This window comes from Mus caroli, unplaced genomic scaffold (assembly GCF_978045245.1).
Source record: "Mus caroli unplaced genomic scaffold, Mus_caroli_1 scaffold_18, whole genome shotgun sequence".
Taxonomy (NCBI): Eukaryota; Metazoa; Chordata; class Mammalia; order Rodentia; family Muridae; genus Mus; species Mus caroli.
This window is the reverse complement of record NW_028227273.1, coordinates 52,746,700-52,768,996: the sequence shown is the minus strand read 5'-3', so window position 1 is coordinate 52,768,996 and position 22,297 is coordinate 52,746,700. Positions and strand designations below refer to the sequence as shown.

The 22,297-nt window shown below is 38.5% G+C and overlaps 1 pseudogene; it reads right to left on the bottom strand.

Annotated features, from left to right (window-relative positions):
* Positions 1-768: 768 nt before the first annotated feature.
* On the bottom strand, positions 769-986 carry LOC110312169 (serine palmitoyltransferase small subunit A pseudogene; annotated as a pseudogene).
* Positions 987-22,297: the final 21,311 nt, after the last annotated feature.

Below are 22,297 nucleotides of genomic sequence, written 5' to 3'. Positions count from 1 at the left end.
AAAACTATACTCCTGAGGTCAAGCTTACAGATAAATATTTTTTTAAGCATCTCTCAAAGTATCCTCCTTTCCATCTCCAAATTCTGTATTGTTTCTTACAAAACTTTGGTCCAAAGTAGAAATATACCCAGGCAGATGTATATGCCATATAATATCAAGAAGAGAAAAGCCCAACTAATGACCTTAGGTTTTGAAAGTAGAAGGCAATTAAGATGTACTCAAAGTTACATTAAGAAAAACTTTCAGTGGATAATATTGAAACAGACCCAAAGGTTAAGAAAATTCTGATATCAAGGTACAAATGACTACAATGTTAAAATAGATAATGATATCAAGGTACAAATGACTATAATGTTAAATAGATAAAAGCTACTATATAAGAGCTTCTTTTAAAATAAAAAAGAAAGATCACAACACATGAGGCAGGATGATGTTTCCTGTTCTATTCATGAAGTTTTAGTCTTTTTATTTATAAGGTTAGTTATGTTGACATCTGTACCTCATCTTACATCTAATCGGGTCTCATTCCAACTTCACAAGGTAGATCTCCCCCAGGAACCTCTGGATTCTGGTCACATCTTTGTCACTGTACAATTTCAATTTTTTTTTTTTTTTTTTTTTTTTTGGTTTTTTGAGACAGGGTTTTTCTGTATAGCCCTGGCTGTCCTGGAACTCACTTTGTAGACCAGGCTGGCCTTGAACTCAGAAATCTGCCTGCCTCTGCCTCCCAAGTGCTGGGATTAAAGGTGTGTGCCACCACGCCTGGCGTCACTGTACAATTTCAACGTAATGCAATATTGTCACGATGTGCTGGAGCATAAACACATAGCCAGTACACAGGGCCATCCCCACAACAGAAACCAGCATTAAATTGAGCATGGTTCACTCCCAGGGCTCCAGCATGTAAGAGCGCAGTGACCAGCAGGTACTGGTAGTACAACCAGGACATCTGCTACCATGCTCTGTGCCAGTACCATGCCTGCCATGTATGTGCCTCCCATGATGCAGCAGAGTCAGGCGGTCTGTGGCCCTCTCAGAGACTGCAAAAAGTATCAAAAAGATTCCTAAAGCTGATAAGCATGGCCAGATCAACACAAATAATCAGTTGTCTTCCTATTTACTAAAGTAAAATAGACTGAAAAATAAATAATAACATTCACAAGAACCACAAAGAAGAATATGTGAGAATAAGCCCAACCAAGAAAACAAAGCACCTCTAGATGAAAATTTTAAGACAACAAAGAGAAAAATGTAGGAAGACAGTAGAGTGTGGGACAACATGACGTTGTCATGGACTGGAAAGATTATACTTGGAAAACTGAAGTCCATACCAAATATAATTTACATGTTCGGTGTAATCCCGATCAAAATTCCAATACTATTCTTCATATAAAAAACAATAATGCAAAAATGTATATGGAGACACAAAAGATGAAGGATAAACAAAGAACTCCTGGACAAAAATGACTATTTGGGGATTGTTTATTCTCCCCATAAGACCTGTGCAAACCCAAGACAGGCCAAATTTCATCACAGAGAATAGAGTTGTGCATAAATCACACTTCTGGGTGAGGGGCTATTGGAAATTGTTAGATAGTGCAAAAGGGCAAGTCATTTTTCTCTAAGTGTGTAGTCCCTGGTGGATCTATTGTCTGTGTGCTTCTACAGCCAAGAATATTTGAGATGCATAATTTGGTCTTGATCTGTATTAATATTAATATTATTTTCCCATATAATGAATCCGTACTACAGTTTCTCATCCCTCCACTCCTCCTAATACCCATCCTCCCCTCTCTTCCAGATCTACTCTCTTCCCTTTAGAAAAGAGACGACGTCCCAGGGATAGAAACCAAACATAGCATTGTAAGTTACAATAAGACTAGGCACAAAAAGGACACAAAGTTGGGTGGATAGGAAAGAGGAGATGTTCTGCAAATAGTTACAAATAGTTGGGAGAGCAGAGAAATATGATCAAAACACATTGTGTGAAATTCATACAGAACTATAAAAATGTTTGCAAATGACAAAAACCCTAACCATCATGTTTACGAAAATAGTAATATTAGAGCAGCAATCTACCCATCTCAATATCCTTAACTTAATCATCTATGCAAAGTACCTTGTCCCAATCGTATATTCACTAGTGCTGAGGATGAAGAGAGTAGATATCCATGGATGCAATTGTAGACCTTGTGTTATCACTGATTTCGTTTATTTAAATACTGGTGTTTATATACACTTCATTGCAGTTGTCACCCTTCCTGACAAGTCAAACCTGTGTCCTCTGCATTTCCACCCTCTTTGTGGTTCCAGCTTTTCTGTAATGCAAGATAGATAACACTAAGCCTCTAGCTTTCTGGTGTCTGCCCCTTATGTCAGATAAGAACTCTAGGATGACTTTTCCTCAAGAAACTGTTCATATAGCAAAATTGACCTATGCTTTCCCTGAACTCTCTCTGATTCAAGAAGCATAACCCCCAATTCATTCTGTTTGCTTATCTCCTTTATGCCCCGCTGAGGTATTCTCGTGGATTGACACCAGTTCAGATATTTACCTTAAGAACTAAAACTCTGTCTTCGCTGGATTTTATCTGTAAAATGTGAATAGTGGTATATACTTTATCATACAGTTTGTGGATTAAAGAGACAAGAAAGACATATCTGATTTAGAGTGGGTATTCCACTGATATTAATATAATCCCACCTCTTATTTTTTATCCATTTCCAGACAATCAGGATGATCTACAATAAATCTCAATGCTTCCTTCTCCATCCAGTCAGGTACATTTTTGTGATTAGATAATGTCACAATGATAATTTCAGTGAATACAATTCTGCAATGTGTGTGCAGAATCTATTTAGACTGTGTGTTCAAAGACACTTTTTTCTCACAGAATAAAATAGAGAATCCAATGGTGTCAGCATTCGGAGGATGATTATGGGATGGATCACTGGGTATGGCAGTCTCTAGATGGTCCATCCTTTCGTGTCAGCTCCAAACTTTGTCTCTGTAACACCTTCCATGGATGTTTGGTTCCCAATTCTAAGAAGGGACAAAGTGTCACACTTTGGTCTTCGTTCTTCTTGAGTTTCATGTGTTTTGCAAATTGTATCTTGTATCTTGAGTATTCTAAGTTTCTGGGCTAATATCCACTTATTAGTAAGTACATATCATGTGAGTTCTTTTGTGATTGGGTTACCTCACTCAGGATGATGCCCTCCAGGTCCATCCATTTGCTTAGGAATTTCATAAATTCATTCTTTTTAATAGCTGAGTAGTGTAACTCAGTGTACACTCCATTGTGTAAATGTACCACATTTTCTGTATCCATTCCTCTGTTGAGGAACATCTGAGTTCTTTCCAGTTTCTGGCTATTATAAATAAAGCTGCTATGAACATAGTGGAGCATGTGTCCTTCTTACCAGCTGGAACATCTTATGGATATATGCCCAGGAGAGGTATTGCTGGATCCTCCTATAGTAATATGTCCAATTTTCTGAGGAACCACCAGACTGATTTCCAGAGTGATTATACAAGCTTGCAATCCCTAAAAATGGAGGAGTGTTCCTCTTTCTCCACATCCTCGCCTGCATCTGCTGTCACCTGAAATTTTGATCTTAGCCATTCTGAGTGGTCTGAGGTGGAAGCTCAGGGTTGCTTTGATTTGCATTTCCCTGATGATTAAGGATGCTGAACATTTTTTCAGGTGCTTCTCTGCCATTCGGTATTCCTCAGGTGAGAATTCTTTGTTTAGCTCTGAGCCCCATTTTTTAATTGGGGTTATTTGATTTTCTGGAGTCCACCTTCTTGTGTTCTTTATATATATTGGATATTAGTCCCCTATCCCACATGCTTGCACACAGTTCAGTCGTATAGAGGCATTTTCTCAATTGTGGTTCCCTTTTTCAGGTAAGTCTAGTTTGTGTTAAGTTGTTTGTTTTTTTGTGAGCAAACAAACAAAAACCAGGGCAGCATCTCACCCTAGTTGCAGGTATTCAGAAAACAAATACTGGCAAGGATATTGACAAATGGAACGTTTTATAGACCGCAGGAGACAATGGCAGGACAAGGTAAACTAGTGCAGCTACTGTGGGAATGGATCTGGAAACATCATAAAGAGACTAAAAATAGGTCCTATATGACCCAGCCACATCACTTCTGTGTTGACCCAAAGGATGCCAAAGTAACATATCACAGAGACAGCTGTACACTAATGTTTATGGCAGTGCTATTTACAGGAGCTAACCGATGGAAGCACCCAAGGTGTCTAGCAATAGAGCACTGGACAAATAAAGTGCAGGCTATCCATATAATGGAATGGTTTTCAGCCACAAAGAAAAATGAAGTTATGTCAACTGCAGGAAAGTGGATGCAAAAAGAAGTAATCATGATAAGCTAGTATAGGCAAGAGAAATGTTTTTTCTCATTTTTGATTCCTAGATTATATATAAATACCCATGATTATGTATGTATATATGACATGAATGCAGAAGAAAAGTGTCTAGGGAAACACAGATAATGGGGACAAGGGAAGGGGGCTGGGGGAATATTCTCAATGTAAAATACACAGTTGTATGAAAATATTCTTATGGAACATTGAAACTGTGCAATGAATATACACAATAAAACCTGAAACAGACAATCATCCAGGAAAGCAATAAAACTTGAAATGTATAAACTCAAAAAAAAAAAAAAGAGAATCCAGGTTATAATCTTTCATATGATAATCAAGAATGTAACTGTATATGTGCATTTTTAACATTTTCACATGAGCATCAATAATATGAGATTTTGAAATAATTCCTTTATGTTCTAGAGACAATTTGACAAAAGTTAAATAGACAAAACATTTTCTCAAAAATTGAGCAATCAGTATTTCATATCCGAAGATAAGATAACACAAGAATTACACTATAAAACTGTTGTTTTCAATGTATCCTTGCCCAGTTCCTTCAGGCAAGCTCTTTATTTTCTTTTTTTCTGTCTAAGTAAATACTCCTTTGTAACAAACACTTAAAAGAAACAGGGTGGGCTTTCTTCCATTTCTTCCATAACAGAGTCTACTATGAAAAAATAAATGTGATACTTCCAGTTAAAAGGTGTTATTCAGACGTAGCCCATGCCCCTCCCATTATTTATAACTTATTTGGCAAAACGCCCCACTCTAACCACATTCTTCTACTTGACACTTACAGAGCGTGGATATATTCCACAGATATGCATTCTTATAACACTCTACCCTAAGCTGCCGGGAGGCAGATGCATGTGGATATCCCTGAATTGAAGGCTAGCTTAGTCTATGTAAAGAATAGACTGTGAATGGACAGCTGAAGCTACATGGAGAGAATCTGTGTAAAAATAAATATCTGTACTCTAATGGTATGGCATAACCTTTCCATCTGGCAACCACAGCATAAACACATAGTGCTTCAAACACTTTCCTGATATACCAACTATGATCTCTCCAAACAGAGCCCAACAAGCTAATGTAGTATAACCCAGAATTTCTGGAGAGAAGAGTTTTGTGGGATTAAAGATGGACAGAGTTAGATTGTGATCAGAACACGCCTCCTGGGATTTAGGCAGACTGTTTTAGTTATTAGACATAGTTTACTTGGAACAAAGTGACTCCAGCAGACTGTGGGCTTCATTGTGACAAGGCAAAACCTGCAGCTAGCTGTGCTATGAGCATACAATCGCACATATATGAGCAAGGGAAATGTTTTCTTCCCCCTTCATTATTAATTTGCAAATGAAATTCACAGGAAAATAAAATGGATTTCTGAATTGCCTGACAGACTAATAAAAATCATAATATATGCTCTAAGTTAAGCTAATGTACTGAAGTTTGAAATTTTTGGCTTTAAAAACTGATGTTTGGATACCTACATTATTTCATCCATATATGTTGCTATAAGAGCAATGATGTGGTGTTACATCATATACTATAGAGACATGATTTCTCTAAGGCTTTGTTTATTCTTCAGATTTCAAATATTAGACCTAAGGATTTCTATAATAAAGTTTTCCAGCTCCTATAAGAAACTGTTTTGAATTACATAATATTCTGTTATTTTTGTTGAGTTTTATACTTTAAATGTTTCATTCATGCTGAAGAGAAGAAGTACATATACATCTTTTCTTTATCTGCAAGGGAACTTAGTTGGACGATCACTTCCTCACGCTCTGGGTAAATCTTTCCATTCCTTTTACAAAGTCTGTGGATGGTTTACTGCTTCTTCTAACTCACTGCAGCATCAAAAGCTGTTTAAGTCTGTGCTGCACCTATCAGATTTTTCAAGCTGCCTGTCTGTGTTTTGAATCTGCCATTTATATGTAGCTGTCAGGAATCAAGGGCAGATCTCAATACAATTGACCTTGGCTATGGCTTCACTGTTATATAATTTCATCATGGGTATTCTTTTGTAATATGATTCTGACCCTTTCCAATATACTTTTTCTTAGCCAGCCTATATCCATCCCCCTGTGTAAAATATTATCAGACTTCAGATTTTGCTGAGCTTAATCTGTCTATATTATTTTTACTGAAAGTATATTATATATACACATTAGCTAAAGTCAGTGTGATATTGTGGTATTTTAACATTTACATGCAGCATATATGAATTATTCTCTCAAAATGATGGACACAGTTTTCCTTGGGGTATATAGAGTTTCTTTTTCTTTGTGAAAATACTCATACTTGACAAATCAAAAACAGGTCAGATAATTCAACTGAAACTGAGTAAATGATTTTGAGTCCATATTTGCCAAGAGGAAAAGAAGCAAGTAGCCAACAAATGTGTCTAAAAATGCTTAGTAGGTATCAGGAAACCAAGTCATAATGATAATGAGATATAGTCTCACTCAAGCCAGAATGGTGACCCTGACATATGAAACAGTGCCGAGACAAAGGAACCATTTTACAATGTTGACATGAGTGTAACTTAGAACACATAGTATAGGAAACACTACAAAAGTTGCTCAAAATTTTTTTACAAAACATTTATAGTCTACCTTACATTCCTTTCTGTATGTGTGTTTGTATGTTTCTGTGTGTTTGTGTGTATATGTGTATAAACGGAGATCAGTGGTCAATGCTGAGCATCTTCTTTAATCAGTCAACTGTTGGCAATCATGTTTATTAACTCTCAAAATCACATCTAAAATAAACATTGACTGAGTTTTCTTCAACGTGAACAAGTGAAAGCAATAAAAGAAATTAGCCATCATAATCCTCTTTTCAAAATGTATTTATTCTTTGTGAATTTCATATCATGTACCCCAGTCTCATTAATCTCCCTACCCCTTCATATTGGAACTTTGCTCTTGCAACCTCCCCCAAAATGAAACACACACACACACACACACACACACACACACACACACAAAACAAACAAAAAAAGCATAAAAAAATCTCACTGTGAGAGCTGTAGGATGTCACACAGTACATCCCTCTGTCCACATATTGTCACTTGCAAATGTTCATTGCAATGAGTTATTGGTTTGATTCTAGATCTCTGACTTCTGTAGCATTATCAATATTGGATCCTCAGGAGTATTTCTTTCTCCCAATTATCCTGTTATTGTCCTGTGTCATGGAGATTCTGCAGCTTTGGAAAAGCAAACTGGCCCCTTCACATACCTTAAACATTTTCAGATTTGGGAGTGAGCCAATTTGAAGTCCTGAATCTGGGCATAAGAGAGGAGATGAGCTGATCCACCCACTGGCTTTCCCTTGTCCACACCACCAGCGTAAGCTCTCCAGCACTACTCCAATTGGGCAGCCTAAAGCTCTAAAGCCGCCATCAGCAAGAGGCAGGGTCAGTGTAGATTCATCTGCATCCATGCCTCCAGAGCTAATTCTACTGTGCTACCAAGTCAAAGTATGGGTCCCACTCTTCCAAGACCATCTCCACTCTGTAGCCCAGGAAAGGTACAACGTCCACTCTCCTGAGTGCCACAGCCAGTGACAAGACACAGCTAGCTCTCCCACCCTCATGACCCCAGGGCCAGCTTTCCCAGCTACTTCAGGTTGTAAGAGGGTGGAGGGAAAGGGCATCACCCCCCATGCACACCCACAGCACCTCAAGCCAGATGAGTGGTGGAGTCAGTTCTTCCAAGCTCTCACCCTCAGGCCTGGCTTACTCATTGTTCCCCTAGCCCAGGCCAGATCTGCTGTGCTGGCCAGGTGACATACAAGAACTGACCTCCTGAGTGCTGCAGCTGTTGATGAACAGTGCCAGCTGACTGCTTCTATGACCATGGGCCCAGCACTCCTCACTGGTGCAGATAGTAAGAGACACCATCCGGACCCATCACCTCTGCACCCATGCCATCTCACAGCAAATAAGTGACAAGGCCAGATCTCCAATGTTATCCCCCTATGCAATCTCAACTATGCCCCTCCACCAGGATCAACTATGCTGTGCTGTCCATGCCCCACTCTACCAAGTGCTGCAGTAAATGAGGGTCAGGGATAGCTCTCCCAAGCTGAAAGCCTTGGAGACAGCTTTTCTGACTGTTGGAGGTGGCAAGGGGTGAAAGGTGTCCCCTGTGTGCCTGTTCCACACCATGGCAGAGGAGTGGTTAGTGACAGGGCCGAGTCACCTCTCCCAAACTCACACCCTCATACCTGATGGTTCACCTTCATGCCCAGCACCATGGGCTAGCTCCACTGTATTGCCAGGGCAAGTCCCTAATATGAGCCACAGACATCGATACCAAACTCTGCTGTAGCTGGGTTGCCCCCTACTCAGACATGGCCCTCAGCAACAGCTTAGGCTAAGACCTCACTATGGCCCCAGGTGATGGGGCTGGCCACTCACAACAGGCTACTCCTTACTACCCTTGATTCTTCAGTTCCATCTCTCTTCATAATGCTCAAGCACTTCCATTTCTCTCCCATCTGAACCCCACCATACTCCCACATTGTGGTGGCTCCCACTGCAGTCTGCAACATGGCTGGCAGGTCCCTGGGTGACATTTTCCATTCATGCTGCTTGGTGTGGTGGCAAGCAGGTGTCTATTGCCCACCTGTGCCATGTGCTGGAAGGCAGGTATGTGTATGGCAAGACAGTCTGCAAGTCTCTATCTTCCTCCTCCTATGCTGCACTGCCTGGATTTCATTTCATTTCATTTGTACAAGTCCTGGGCATAAAATAGCTTTGGCCACCCAGCCAGGCTTCAAGCTACAATGAGCAAAGGACCATCTGCCCTGCCCCTGACTGATATGAGAATAACACTGACAACAAGGTGTCTCTTTGTCCATTGCCAGGAGGCATAATCCCTTTATATTGCAGAGTAACAGGATGAAAGAAGAAAAAGAAAGAAGAAAGAATGAAAACATAAAAGGGTAAGAAATGAGCAAGGGGGAGGGAGAGAAAGAAAGGAAAGACATGCGTGTGCGCGCACGCACACACACACACACACACACAGAGAGAGAGAGAGAGAGAGAGAGAGAGAGAGAGAGAGAGAGAGAGAGAGAGAGGATTTTGTTCTGGGAGGCATCAGTGGAAACCAATTATTTTCAAACTGAGTATAATGAATACCGCCTATACTTACTGTATCAGCTCTGAACTTTTAAGTATATTTTGCCAATTATGTCAGCAAAGTCTTAACACTGGAAAAACTGAGTACTTAGGGTACTCTCTGAGATCCAGTTACTTTTGAGTGCTCTGATTCTGAGCTCAGAAGCAAGGAAAAAGAGACCTTGATCTGGAAGCCACTGCAACTCCCTCACAATTCCTATTTCCAACCACGCATTTAGGGTAAGAGTGAGATAAAGTTGAAATAAGATTCACCTTTTAAAATGTTTCACTCTGGTGCACAACAGTAAAAAAGAAATAACTCTAGGGTGTCAGAGCTTGCTTATAACATCCTCATTATTGTTATTTACTGGTTCCACGGAGCAGTGCCATTTGCTAAGACATTTCATGAATCTTTTCAAGGACCTGGGTTTATAAGCACTCTCATTAGCAACAAGGTCCCGCTTTGAATTAATGAGCAATTTTCAGGTAAGCATATGAAAATTTGAGCCTCATAATCCATAATCTATGCCATATATTTATTATTTTTATATAGTACCCTCTTTACATTTATTAACATATTTATCATGATCATCAGAAGATAATTGTAATCATCATATACTAATGGCTTAACGTTCTTATTCATGTATCAGATCCTCCACAATGCCTCTCAGTAAGTCCTCCACTTACATTCCAATAATTCTAAATGTGCATCTAATAAATTTCTATATAAGCCCACTACCTTTAATTGATTTTTAAAAAGTTCAGACATGCAGCATGAAGTTATGGATAAATCAAAAATCTTGTAAACTGTTGGTAGAAATTCATATTGGTACAGATACTATAGAAAACAATATGGCAGTTCCTAAAGAGATTTAAAATTGAGCTAACACATGGCCCAACAATTTGTCCTGTACATACCCAAGGAAATGAAATCACAACCATCTACCTTAGCTCTTCCTTGAATGCAGTAAATCTTATTTCTACATAAGACCTTTGCTTGCTACTTCTAAACCCTCCAATGGATTTCAAAATGTCACACACATAGCTTCTTTTAAGTTAACTTTTCAGTGCAGTCAGGCTCTCAAAGCTGTGTCATGCAGTCTCACACTGCTTCCCAGTGCCCGTTTACCTTCATTTTCCAACAAAATCCTTACATAATGCAAGATCTAAAGTATTATCATGCTTAGTACCTGCTTCTCCCATTACAATGTAGGCTCTATAGACAGAGACTTTCTCAATTTAGGTTATTGTTTTCCTTGACATATAGGTCAGTGTCTTGTGGAACATGGAGCATGAACAAAGGCATCTGCTGAAAGTGAGAATAACATCAATGGGTGGGGGGAGGCCCTTGCTCCTGTGGAGGCTCAGTGCCCCAGTGTAGGGGAATGCTAGAGCTCTAAGGTGGGAGTGGATGGTGGCTGGAGGAGCATGGGGAGGGGGTAGAGAGAGGTGGATAGGGAGTTGTGCAGGGGAAAGTGGGAAGGGGATAGCATTTGTAATGTAAATAAATAAAATAACCAATAAATTTTTTTTTTGAAAAAAGAGAGTGAGAACAAAAAGATGAGAAGTATTATCAACTCATACTGGAAATTTTACCTCATTTTAGAATTTCTGTGTTTTGATTAATTAGCTTCCAATTTATAAATATGACTTCCTGGCCAGTAAGAAATAGTCTTACAAAAAAAAAAAATCACTAATGGCGTATGCGATGACAACTGTAGTGTATGTCCTGTTGAGGATCCACTATATGCTTTTGGTGCTGATGGAACTAAGAGAATGTGTTCTGAAATGTGTTGTAGCTCCTATAATCATCTGCCATCTTCATATATATATTACAATCTTAGGGAAGAAGATGGCAGATGATTTTAATTATGTATATATATGTATATTATATATATATATATATAATTTATTTGGTTTATTTGTTTTGTTTTATTTGGTCTTTTAATGTGGTAGCAGTTATAATGATATATTAAGCTAAATCTTCATGGTGTATATATTTCTATACATTTACACATAAATAAAAAGCTGACTTTTGAAAGAGCATGGAGGATACATTCATATTACTTGCATTGGAATTTTAGTCTCAGAGGTTTCTACTGGACTTGCATGGCAATATTGAATATGTTTTTTTCTCACTTTCCTCCATATCATTCTTTTCCCTATTTATTTAATTAAGTATTTTCTTCATTTAGATTTCAAATGCTATCCCAAAAGTCCCCCATACCCTCCCCCCGCCACTCCCTTACCCACCCATTCCCACTTCTTGGCCCTGGTGTTCCCCTGTACTGAGTTTGCAAGTTTGCAAATAAAGTTTGCAAGACCAAGGGGCCTCTCTTTCCAATGATGGCCGACTAGGCCATCTTCTGATACATATGCAGCTAGAGACATGTGCTCTGGGGGCACTGGTTAGTTCATATTGTTGTTCTACCTATAGGGTTGCAGACCCCTTTAGCTCCTTGGGTACTTTCTCTAGATCCTCCATTAGGGGCCCTGTGTTCCATCCAATAGCTGACTGTGAGCATCCACTTCTGTGTTTGCCAGGCACTGGCATAGCCTCACAAGAGACAGCTATATCAGGGTCCTTTCAGCAAAATCTTGCTGGCTTATGCAATGGTGTCAGCGTTTGGAGGCTGATGGGATAGATCCCCCGGTGTTGCAGTCTCTAGGTGGTCCATCCTTTCATCTCAGCTCCAAACTTTATCTCTGTAACTCTTTCCATGGGTGTTTTGTTCCCAGTTCTAAGAAGGGGCAAAGTATCCACACTTTAGTCTTCATTCTTCTTGAGTTTCATGTGTTTTTGCAAATTGTATCTTGTATCTTGAACAGGTGGAAGTGACAATTTTCCTCCATATCTTTTTTGACAATTCACAAAATTGTAGACTTAATTGGAAAGAGGGATTTTAAGTAAAACTTTGCCTGCATCATATTGGCTTGTTGACATCTGTTGGGGATTTTCTTGATTGCTCATTAATGTGGAGGATTAGATGAGAAGGGTATTTGAATTTGAACCTGAACTCTAACATCAGCAAACAGCTGTCTTCAATGGACTTTACCACTGAGCAATGAACCTGGACTTTAGCATTTTAAAAGTGATTCATTAAAGTTTCACATTATTTATTTATTATTTAGAAACATTGTATCTCAATTTACTTTTCAGATTTCCATAATAAAATTGACACATCTTTTCTGGTTTTTACAGGCTCATTTTATATGTTATCTGTGCATTTGTGTTGTTTTAAGGTAGATTAACATGTTTTACCATTATAAGGGGCTGTCACATTTATGTAAAAAATGGCAATACATGATCTTTGAAGGCAAAAGTAAATAATCATTAGGTGAGCCTTGAGAACAGTTCATTGGGTTATTTTTCAAAGGCCAATTCTTTCTGTGTGTCAAGAATCCCTTTGTATTATACAAAAAGCTTGACTCCCTGGGATAAGATAAATGCTCAAAATTTAATGCAAAACTTGCCGAGTAATTCAGGTTTATTAAGCTAATCTTGCAGTACCACTACAGATGGCCTGAGAACTGTTGGAGTTTGGCAAGAAAGGCCACACACAGAGCGGCATGCAAACTCCTTGGCACTCTGCAGCTGTGCACTGCACTCTGAGTCCTAATTATGTCCTGGAGGCTATACTTTTTAGTTCTCAGAAGAAAACCTCAGGGTCAAAGAAAGCCAGAGTACATTCTACAATGTCTTGCTCAGAATACGGAAAGTACAACCAAGCTGTTTGATTGTTGTTGAATCTTATTTTTATTTCTGGACGTAAGAAGTAATGATTTTTATTCATTAGAATGGGAGGAGGGGTTATTATTAGTGTTTATTTTTTGCTGTTTTTTTATTTTTCTGAATGATTTGTTTGGCTTGGTGTTGTATGGAATTTAGGAATGACTGTGAAAATTTCATCATTTTATTTTCATGTATGAATTATGTCAATCTATTCCTTAGCAAAATATCTACTTAAATTCTACTTTGTGCCAGGAATTATGCTATTTTGTTGTAGCAAGCTCAAAGCACAAATGGTCACCAGAGCTTTGCTCTGTGTAAAGAACACAAACAAATATGGCCTGCTTTGCTAATTTTACTGGGGAAAGAACCAGCAATGGAGGAAGGGACGGAAGATAGTGGAAGAAAGATGAAAACCTGCAAGTGAGATATTTAGAATTGTTTTAAGGAAAGCCTAATAAAGATAGTATATACTGGCATTGCTGCATACACTGGAAATGACCAAGGTTGGGAAGCAAGTTGTTTGACAAAGGCACAGCTCTAAAGGAGCAGTATACACCCCTTGAGGAACTGTTGGACACAGTTCTAGCAAAGCCTAATGGAACGCTGGGTTGCTGTGATACTGTCTCTCACTTTTTTTCCTCTTTTTATTTTTATTGGATATTTTCTTTATTTACATTTAAAATGTTACCCCCTTTCCCAGTTTCTCCCACTCCCTGAAACCTCCTATCCCAACCTCCCACCCCTAGTTCTATGAGGATATTCCTCCAACCAACCAATCAACCAACCAACCAACCAACCAACCAATCCCTCTTCCCCACCCTCAGTTCCCTTACACTGGGGCATTTATCAAGCCTTCATAGGACCAAGGTCATCTCTTTCCATTGATGCCACAAAGGCCATCCTCTGCTGCCTACTCAGCTGGAGCCATGTGTATTCCTTGGTCCCTGGGAGCTATGGGGGTTCTGGTTGGTTGATATTGTTGTTCTTCCTATGGGGTTGCAAACCTCTTCAGTGACTTCAGTCATTTCTCTAACTCCTCCATTGGGGACCCCATGCTCACTCCAATCATTGACTGTAAGCATCTATGTGCCTCTGTATTTGAAAGGCTCTGGCTGGGCCTCTCAGGAGACAGCTATATCAGGCTACTTTCAGCAACCATTTCTTGGCATCTACAATAGTGCCAGGTTTTGGTGACTGTATATGGGATGAATCTCCAGGTGGGACAGTCTCTGGGTGGCCTTTCCTTCAGTCTCTGTTCTATACTTTGTCTCCATTTTTTCTCCCATGAGTATTTTGTGCCCCTTTATAAGAAGGACAGAGGCACCCACACTTTGGTCTTCCTTCTTCTTGAGGTTTATGTAGTCTGTGAGTTGTATTTGGGTATTCCAAGCCTTTGGGCTAATATTCACTTATCAGTGTGTACATACCATGTGTGTTATTTTGTTATTTGGTTACCTCACTCAGGATGATATTTTCTACTTCTACCTATTTGCCTAAGAATTTCATTAATTCATTGTTTTTAATAGCTGAGTAGTACTCCATTGTGTAAATGTACCACATTTTCTGTATCAATTCCTGTTGCAGGACATCTGGGTTCTTTCCAGCTTCTGGATATTATAAATAAGGCTTCTATGAACATAGCATGTGTCCTTATTACATGGTGGAGCATCTTCTGGGTATATGCTCAGGAGTGGTATAGCTGGATCCTCACATAGTAATATACCCAATTTTCTGAGGAACCACCAAACTGATTTCCAGAGTGGTTGTACCAGCTTAAATCCCACCAACAATGGAGGAGTGTTCCTCTTTCTCCACATCTTCGACAGCATCTACTGTCACCTGAGTTTTAGAACTTAGCCATTCTGACTAGTGTGAGGTAGAATCTGTGTTGTTTCGATTTGCATTTCCCTGATGACTAAGGATGTTGAACATGTCTTTAGGTTCTCCTCTGCCATTTGATATTCCTCAGTTGAAAATTCTCTTTACCCCATTTTTAATTGGGTTATTTGATTCTTTGGAGTCTAACTTCATAAGTGAGTTCTTTGTATATATTGGATATTAGTCTCTATCAAATGTAGGATTGGTAAAGCTCTTTCCCAATCTGTTGGTTACTGTTTTGTCCTACTGACAGTGTCCTTTGCCTTACAAAAGCTTTGAAATTTTATGAGGGCCCATTTGTCAATTCTTAATCTTAGACCATAAGCCTTTGGTGTTCTGTTCAGGAAAATTTCCCCTGTGCCCATGAGTTTGAGGCTCTTCCCCACTTTCTCCTCTATACATTTCAGTGTATCTGGTTTATGTGGAGGTCCTTGATCCACTTGGACTTGAGCTTTGTATAAGAAGATAATAATGGGTCAATTTGTATTTTCTACATGCTGACCACCAATTGAACCAGCATCATTTGTAATCATTTATTAATTATCAAATTAATAAAATCAGATATGAAAATAGAGACATAACAATGGAAACCATTGAAATTCAAAAAAATAATCAGATCCTACTACAAAAGCTTATACTCCTCAAAATTGAAAAATCTGGATGAAATGAATAATTTTCTAGACCAGGTGTCAAAGTTAAAACAAGAGAAAATAAAACATCTAAATAGTCCCATAACCCCTAAAGAAATAGATGCAGTCATTAATAATCTCCCCCACACACACACAAAAAAAAAAAAATAGAAAAAGGTGAGGACCGGATGGGTTTATGGCAGAATTCTATCAGACCTTCAGAACCTTCAGAAGAGACCTAAAACCAATACTCTTCAATCTATTCCACAAAATAGAAACAGAAGAAACACTACCCAATTCATTCTATGAACCAAAATTACTCTGATACATAAACCACATAAAGACCCAACAAAGAAAGAGTAAAGAGTGACCAATTTACCTTATGAATATCAATACAAAAATACTTGAATTATTGCAAACAGAATCCAAGAACACATCAAAAAGATCACTCCCCACAATCAAGTAGGTTTCATCCCAGGATTGCAGGGATGGTTTAATATATAGAAATATATCAACATAATCTACTACATAATCAAACTCAAATAAAGAAAAACACATTATCATTTTATTAGATGCCAAAAAGCATTTGACAAAATTCAGCATCCCTTCATATTAAAAGTCTTGGAAATATCAGGAATTCAAGTCCCATACCTAAACATAATAAAAGCTATATACAGCAAACCAGTAGCCAACATCAAACTAAATGGAGAGAAACTTTTAACAATCTCACTAAAATCAGGGACTAGACAAGGCTGTCCACTCTCTCCCTATCTATTCAATATAGTACTTGAAGTTCTAGCTAGAGCAATTAGTCAACAGAAGGACGTCAATGGGATACAAATTGGAAAGGACAAAGTCAAAATATCACTATTTGCAGATGATATGAGAGTATATATATAAGTGACTCCAAAATTCCACCAGAGAACTTCTTAAGCTGATAAGCAAATTGACTGGATATAAAATTAACTCAAACAACAGTGGACTTCCTCTACTCAAAGGATAAACAGGATGAGAAGGAAATTAGGGAAATGACACCCATCATAATAGTCACAAATAATATAAAATACCATAGTGTTACTCTAACCAAGCACGTGAAAGATCTGTGTGACAAGAACTTCAAGTCTCTGAAGAAAGAAATCAAACAAAATCTCAGAAGATGGAAAGATCTCCCATGCTCATGAATTGGCAGGATTGATATAGTAAAAATGGCCATCTTGCCAAAAGCAGTCTAAAGATTCAAGGCAATCCCCATCAAAATTCCAAATTAATTCTTCATAGAGTTAGTAAGAGCAACTTTCAAATTCATTTGGAAAACAAAAAAACAAAAAACAAAAAACATGATAGCAAAAACTATTCTCAACAATAAAAGAACTTCTAGGGGAATCACCATCCCAGACATCAAGCTATACTACAGAGCAATAGTGATAAAAACTGCATGGTATTGGTACAGAGACAGACAGGTAGATCAATGGGATAAAATTGAAGACTCAGAAACCAACCCACATACCTATGGTCACTTGATCTTTGACAAAGGAGCTAAAACCATCCAGTGGAAAAAAGACAGAATTTTTAACAAATGTTGCTGGTTCAACTTTCTGTCACTTTTAATTTTTTGGTCTCTGTGTGTTGCATTCTTGGGAACTTTCTGTATTGTGATTCATTTTAAGTCTTTTCCAGAGCAAATTGTTTTCAAGTCTTCTTTAGGAAAATCCTAAACATAACTTGATCTGGCCACAATTTTGAAGTCTTCTTTGTGCCCTGGAGATAGTAAGCACAGATATGCACATAGTTAGAAAAGGCCATTAATTCTGAAATAGTCTTGGTATATCCATCACTACATAAACTCAAACATTATAATTGGTATAGGATAAACAGAGACAGTTGAGAAACTCTGGTTGGCCAGGGAAATAGGTTACAGAGTTGAGGCCTTCCTTTATAATACTGAAGGAACTCTCTGCAAATATAGTTTAAAGATATGGGGTCATACAGATTATAGGCCTGGTGGAACAGAACTCAGTAAATAAGATAGATTGACTAAAATAAATTTTCCTACTTTATAGTGTAAATGATGAAATGATATAATAAAAGAAGTTAGGCATTAGTGTTCATTATTCATAAAAAGACTGGTTCAGACATTTTCTGTTTGTCTAGAATGCTTTAAAACTCCAAACACTGTCATCTTAAAAGTAGGGTGTCATATAATAAATGGGATCTCTTTGGAGGAGATTGTGGTGGTTTGAATGTTTAATCCAGGAAGTGGCACTGTTAAGAGGTATGGTCTTGCTTCAGGAAGTGTGTCACTGTGGGGGTGGGCCTTGAAACCCTCCTCCTAGCTTTCTGGGAGACTGTCTTCTGTTTGCCTTCAGGACAAGATGTAGATCTCTCAGTTCCTCCAGTGCTATGCCTGCCTGGTTTAAAATTTAAAGGTTGCCAGTCACTATTATTTTGCCTATGAATATATAAATTTGTTTTCTGATAGTGAAGAGTATGAAGATAGTGTTAGTGTGTTTAGAAAAATAATGACAATAGTATCCATCCTATGGAAACACATAGCTACAAAATAAAATGAGCTGGAAAAGCTAAATATTTGCTAGAGTATAAATTAGAACCATATTGAGGCTATGTGATTTGCTTAAAACCAGATAAACACTCAATATTTTATACAAAATACACAGTTGCATTAGTTAATGTTTAGGATTTATTTATTTGGGCACAAAAGGAAGGAAATATAACGACAATTTTAATAAGAAAAGAATTGAAATGATGAGCACAGAAAAGATGTGGAATCAGAATTGAGCAAAATGTTAAGGAGAAAGTAGGAAGTGTGATCCAAAGGTCGGCAGCATGAATTTTTTATTTCCTTCTAAATGTCTCCAGTGTAGTCAAGGTGGTCATAAAAAAATGAGGACCAATGTCACTGGGAATGATAGATCAAAGAAATATAAGACCTTGGACTTGAATGGGACACAATTCACTCAGCCAGAATTAAGGTAATATGGGCATTGGCCTCAGGCAGAAGCAAAAACTCTCAGAAAAAATGAGGCTTTGGAATAAATAACTGGATTCACAAAAGAGCAGGCAAATACACAAGAATCAAATTCACAACTTCCATCCCCGTGAATTTTAATGAAAATTTCCTTCATTACTGGATATTAATTGACATGTCTGAAGGTCTGTCTTGTTCTGTCTTTGCACATTTTTTTTTTAGCTCAGTGGAATACAGCTTGGTAAAAGCCACTCATATTTCAAACAGATGAGAAGCTTAGGCTGTCTCAAAGCCTGTGACCACAACAAAAGAATGGATACAGAAAACGTGGTTCATTTACACAATGGAATACAAACCAGTTATTAAGAACAAGGAAATCCTGCGTTTTGCAGGGAAATGGATGGAACTAGAAAATACTATGCTGAGTGAGGTATCTCAGACCCAAAAGGACATGCATGGTATGTACTCACTAATAAGTGGATATTATTTTAAAAATATATCCACAGAATACCCAAGATACAGTCCACAGAACTTAAAAAGGTCAACAAGCTGAAGTGCCCAAATGAGGATGCCTCAGTCCAATCTGGGAAGGAGAAGAAAGCAATCACAAGTGCATAGAGAGGGAGGGACCTGGGAGGGAAAGAGGACAAGAGGAGGGAGGAAGTGGGAGAGTGAGGGGAACCTAATCTGGTATTTGGTGAGGGAAAAGGACTGAAGCCCTGAGGGCCAGCAGAAAGTTAGGAAACAGACAACCTAGGGAGGTAGGAAGTTGGTGAGGGTGTACTTCCAGAATGCACAAAAGACCTGGGAGATGAGAGAATTCAGGACTCAAAGGTAGGGACCTTAGATGAAATGGCTGCTGACAGTCAGGTGAGGGAACTTACAGATCCTACTGAAGAAGTATAGCAAAGTAAAAACAAAATTTGAGGCTTTTAGACCCAGGCTTGAAACTGTGGTCTTTGTGGCTTAGTGCTCCAGGTGCTGGTCATAAAACAGATAGCAACATTCCTTACTCCACCCACCCGCTTCCTGGGTTCAAAGAGTGTTCATTCAAAGAAAGTCACCCTGACCCACCCTGACCATTGCTGGAACCTGTAATGCAAATGTGCTATCATTAGGGGCTCTTAGAAACTGTCTTGAAAAATAACCCTCACAATTACTAGGTATTCCTTGTGACATTTGTGACTTTACACTTCCTTGTGACTCTTAACTGGTATTTTTGGTATTTTCCAACAACGCCCTCCCCACCTCCTTGAGTTGTGGTTTCTTCCTTTTTAAATACCCCCTTACTCAGCTACTCGGCTCGCCATGGTCCTCTACCCCTGCCTGGTGTATGACTGTGGGCCCGAGAGCGCTCTTGAATAAAATTCCTCTTGCAGTTGCAGCAAGACCGTTTCTTGTGTGATTTGGGGTGTCGCCTCTCCTGAGTCAGAACGTGGGGGAGTCCTCACGTTGTGGGTCTTTCACTACCTCCATCAGGAAGACAGGGTATGAAATGAGGGAGGGAGGTAGCATCCCACAGTCACATCTCTGACCCATAATTATTCCTGTCTGAAAGAATTACAATGATGGAAATGTAGAGGAGTCTGAAGAAAAGAAGGTCCAGTGACAGGCCTAAAGTGGGCTCCAGCTCCAGGGGAGGTCCCAAGGCCTGATGCTATTACTGAACTATAGAGTGTTCACAAACAAAACAACAAAAACAGGCAAGCAAATATACACATAAATAAAAGATTAAAGTAAGTTTCAGTAGAAGAAGTAGTTTGGTTACTAAGTAGCCTAGTTTGAATGGTTCTCTCCTTTTACTGGCAGATTGTATTACAGCTATTTCTCTACTATGCATATCCCTTCCCATAAAATACTTGTCATACTCATGCTCTCATATGTAGAGATATCATATGATAAAAAGTAATGTCTACCTAAAAGTTAACTTTAATTGGTCTTGCAAACTTTATATGCCCCAGGACAGGGGAACACCAGAGCCAAGAAGTGGGAGTGGGTGGGTAGGGGAGCAAGGAGGGGGGAGGGTATAGGGGGTTTTCGGGATAGCATTTGAAGTGCAAATGAAGAAAATATCTAATTAAAAAATTGAAAAAACAACCCCACAGTTTGTCTTACTGTTTATGTGCCCAAATCTACTCTATGCCAGATCAGGCCACTTTCAATAGTTCCAGGGTTAGGTCTCAAGATGTATTAGAGTAGAAGTGGGTAATGATCAAGAGTTGTCAAGAGGAGTAACTTACGTTCATTTATTTTAAGCCTGTATACTACAAATGTATGTAAGTATATATGTAAGTACATATATGTAAATGGATGTCTTGGCTTGATAAGTGTTTGCTACGGGCACTTTTCAGAGAGGGTGGGTATGCATAGCACCCACAGGAAAGATTCTCACGCACCAAGCACATTATTAAGAAAAGTATATGTCTATCCTAAAGTGGAATCCCAAGTTGCTAAGGTATGCCTTATGCTTGCGGCCTCATTTCATGTGCAGAATTCAGGAGCCTGATCCCTGATGCACAAAGACACACTATTAAAATGCATAAATTTATCTAAAACCCCTTCATCTGCTATGAGCTTCAAATATCTATATCAAAAATCTAAATGTCATTTATTTTTCTCAAGATTTATGCAATAAAATTGTAACCACTAGAACAGCCTGAAAAAGCAGTTTCCTGGACAAGGGCACAGAATATGCCAAGACTGTCTAAGATGTAAGAACCAGCAATTTATGCCAAAATGTTCACTACAACTATTGTATATAATAACCATGAAATTCTGTAAATATTTTATTTAATATGCCTTTTATTTTTTATTTTCAAGATTATAATATAGTCATTTCTCACTTCCCTTTGTCCCTCTACATCCTCCATACACCTTTCTGTTCTCCTTCAAATTTATAGCCTATTTATTCACTAATTGTTTTGTCATGCATATATGTATATGTGTATGTGTATATGTATGTGTGTATTATACATTCACGTCCCTCAGCATAGCCTGCTTAGTCCCTACAATATTATGTCTATGTTTGTTCTAGTGATGACCTTTTAGTACTAGACAAACAATTTGTGTGCTCTTCCATAGTGAAAGCTCTCCTGCTCCCAGCTTTCCTCAGTTGTCTATAGTTCTTTTTGGAGGGTTGAAGTTAGAATTTTGGCTCTCTGAGTCTTGTTCAGGTCTTAGGGAAGTAAGCAAAGTGGCTGAGATCATAGTAGAACAGTCATATCATGACCAGAAGATAGCATTTTACAATACTATTTTCCATTCTCTGGATTTTGAAGTCTTTCTCCCCCCTCTTCATTGATGCCCCCTGTGTTTTGTGGTAGAAAATTGATATGAATATCCCAATAGGACTCTTAGTCACCTACTTTTATCATTTTTACCAGTTCTGATTCATTTTCATTAACTTCTGCCCATTGCAAAATTAAGCAAAGCTAAGAACAGCACATATCTATGGTTATACAAATAAATATTTAGAAGGCTGTCTGAAAGCATGGCCATTTGGCAATATCATAGTACTAGTTTTCTCTGTAGGAATGATGG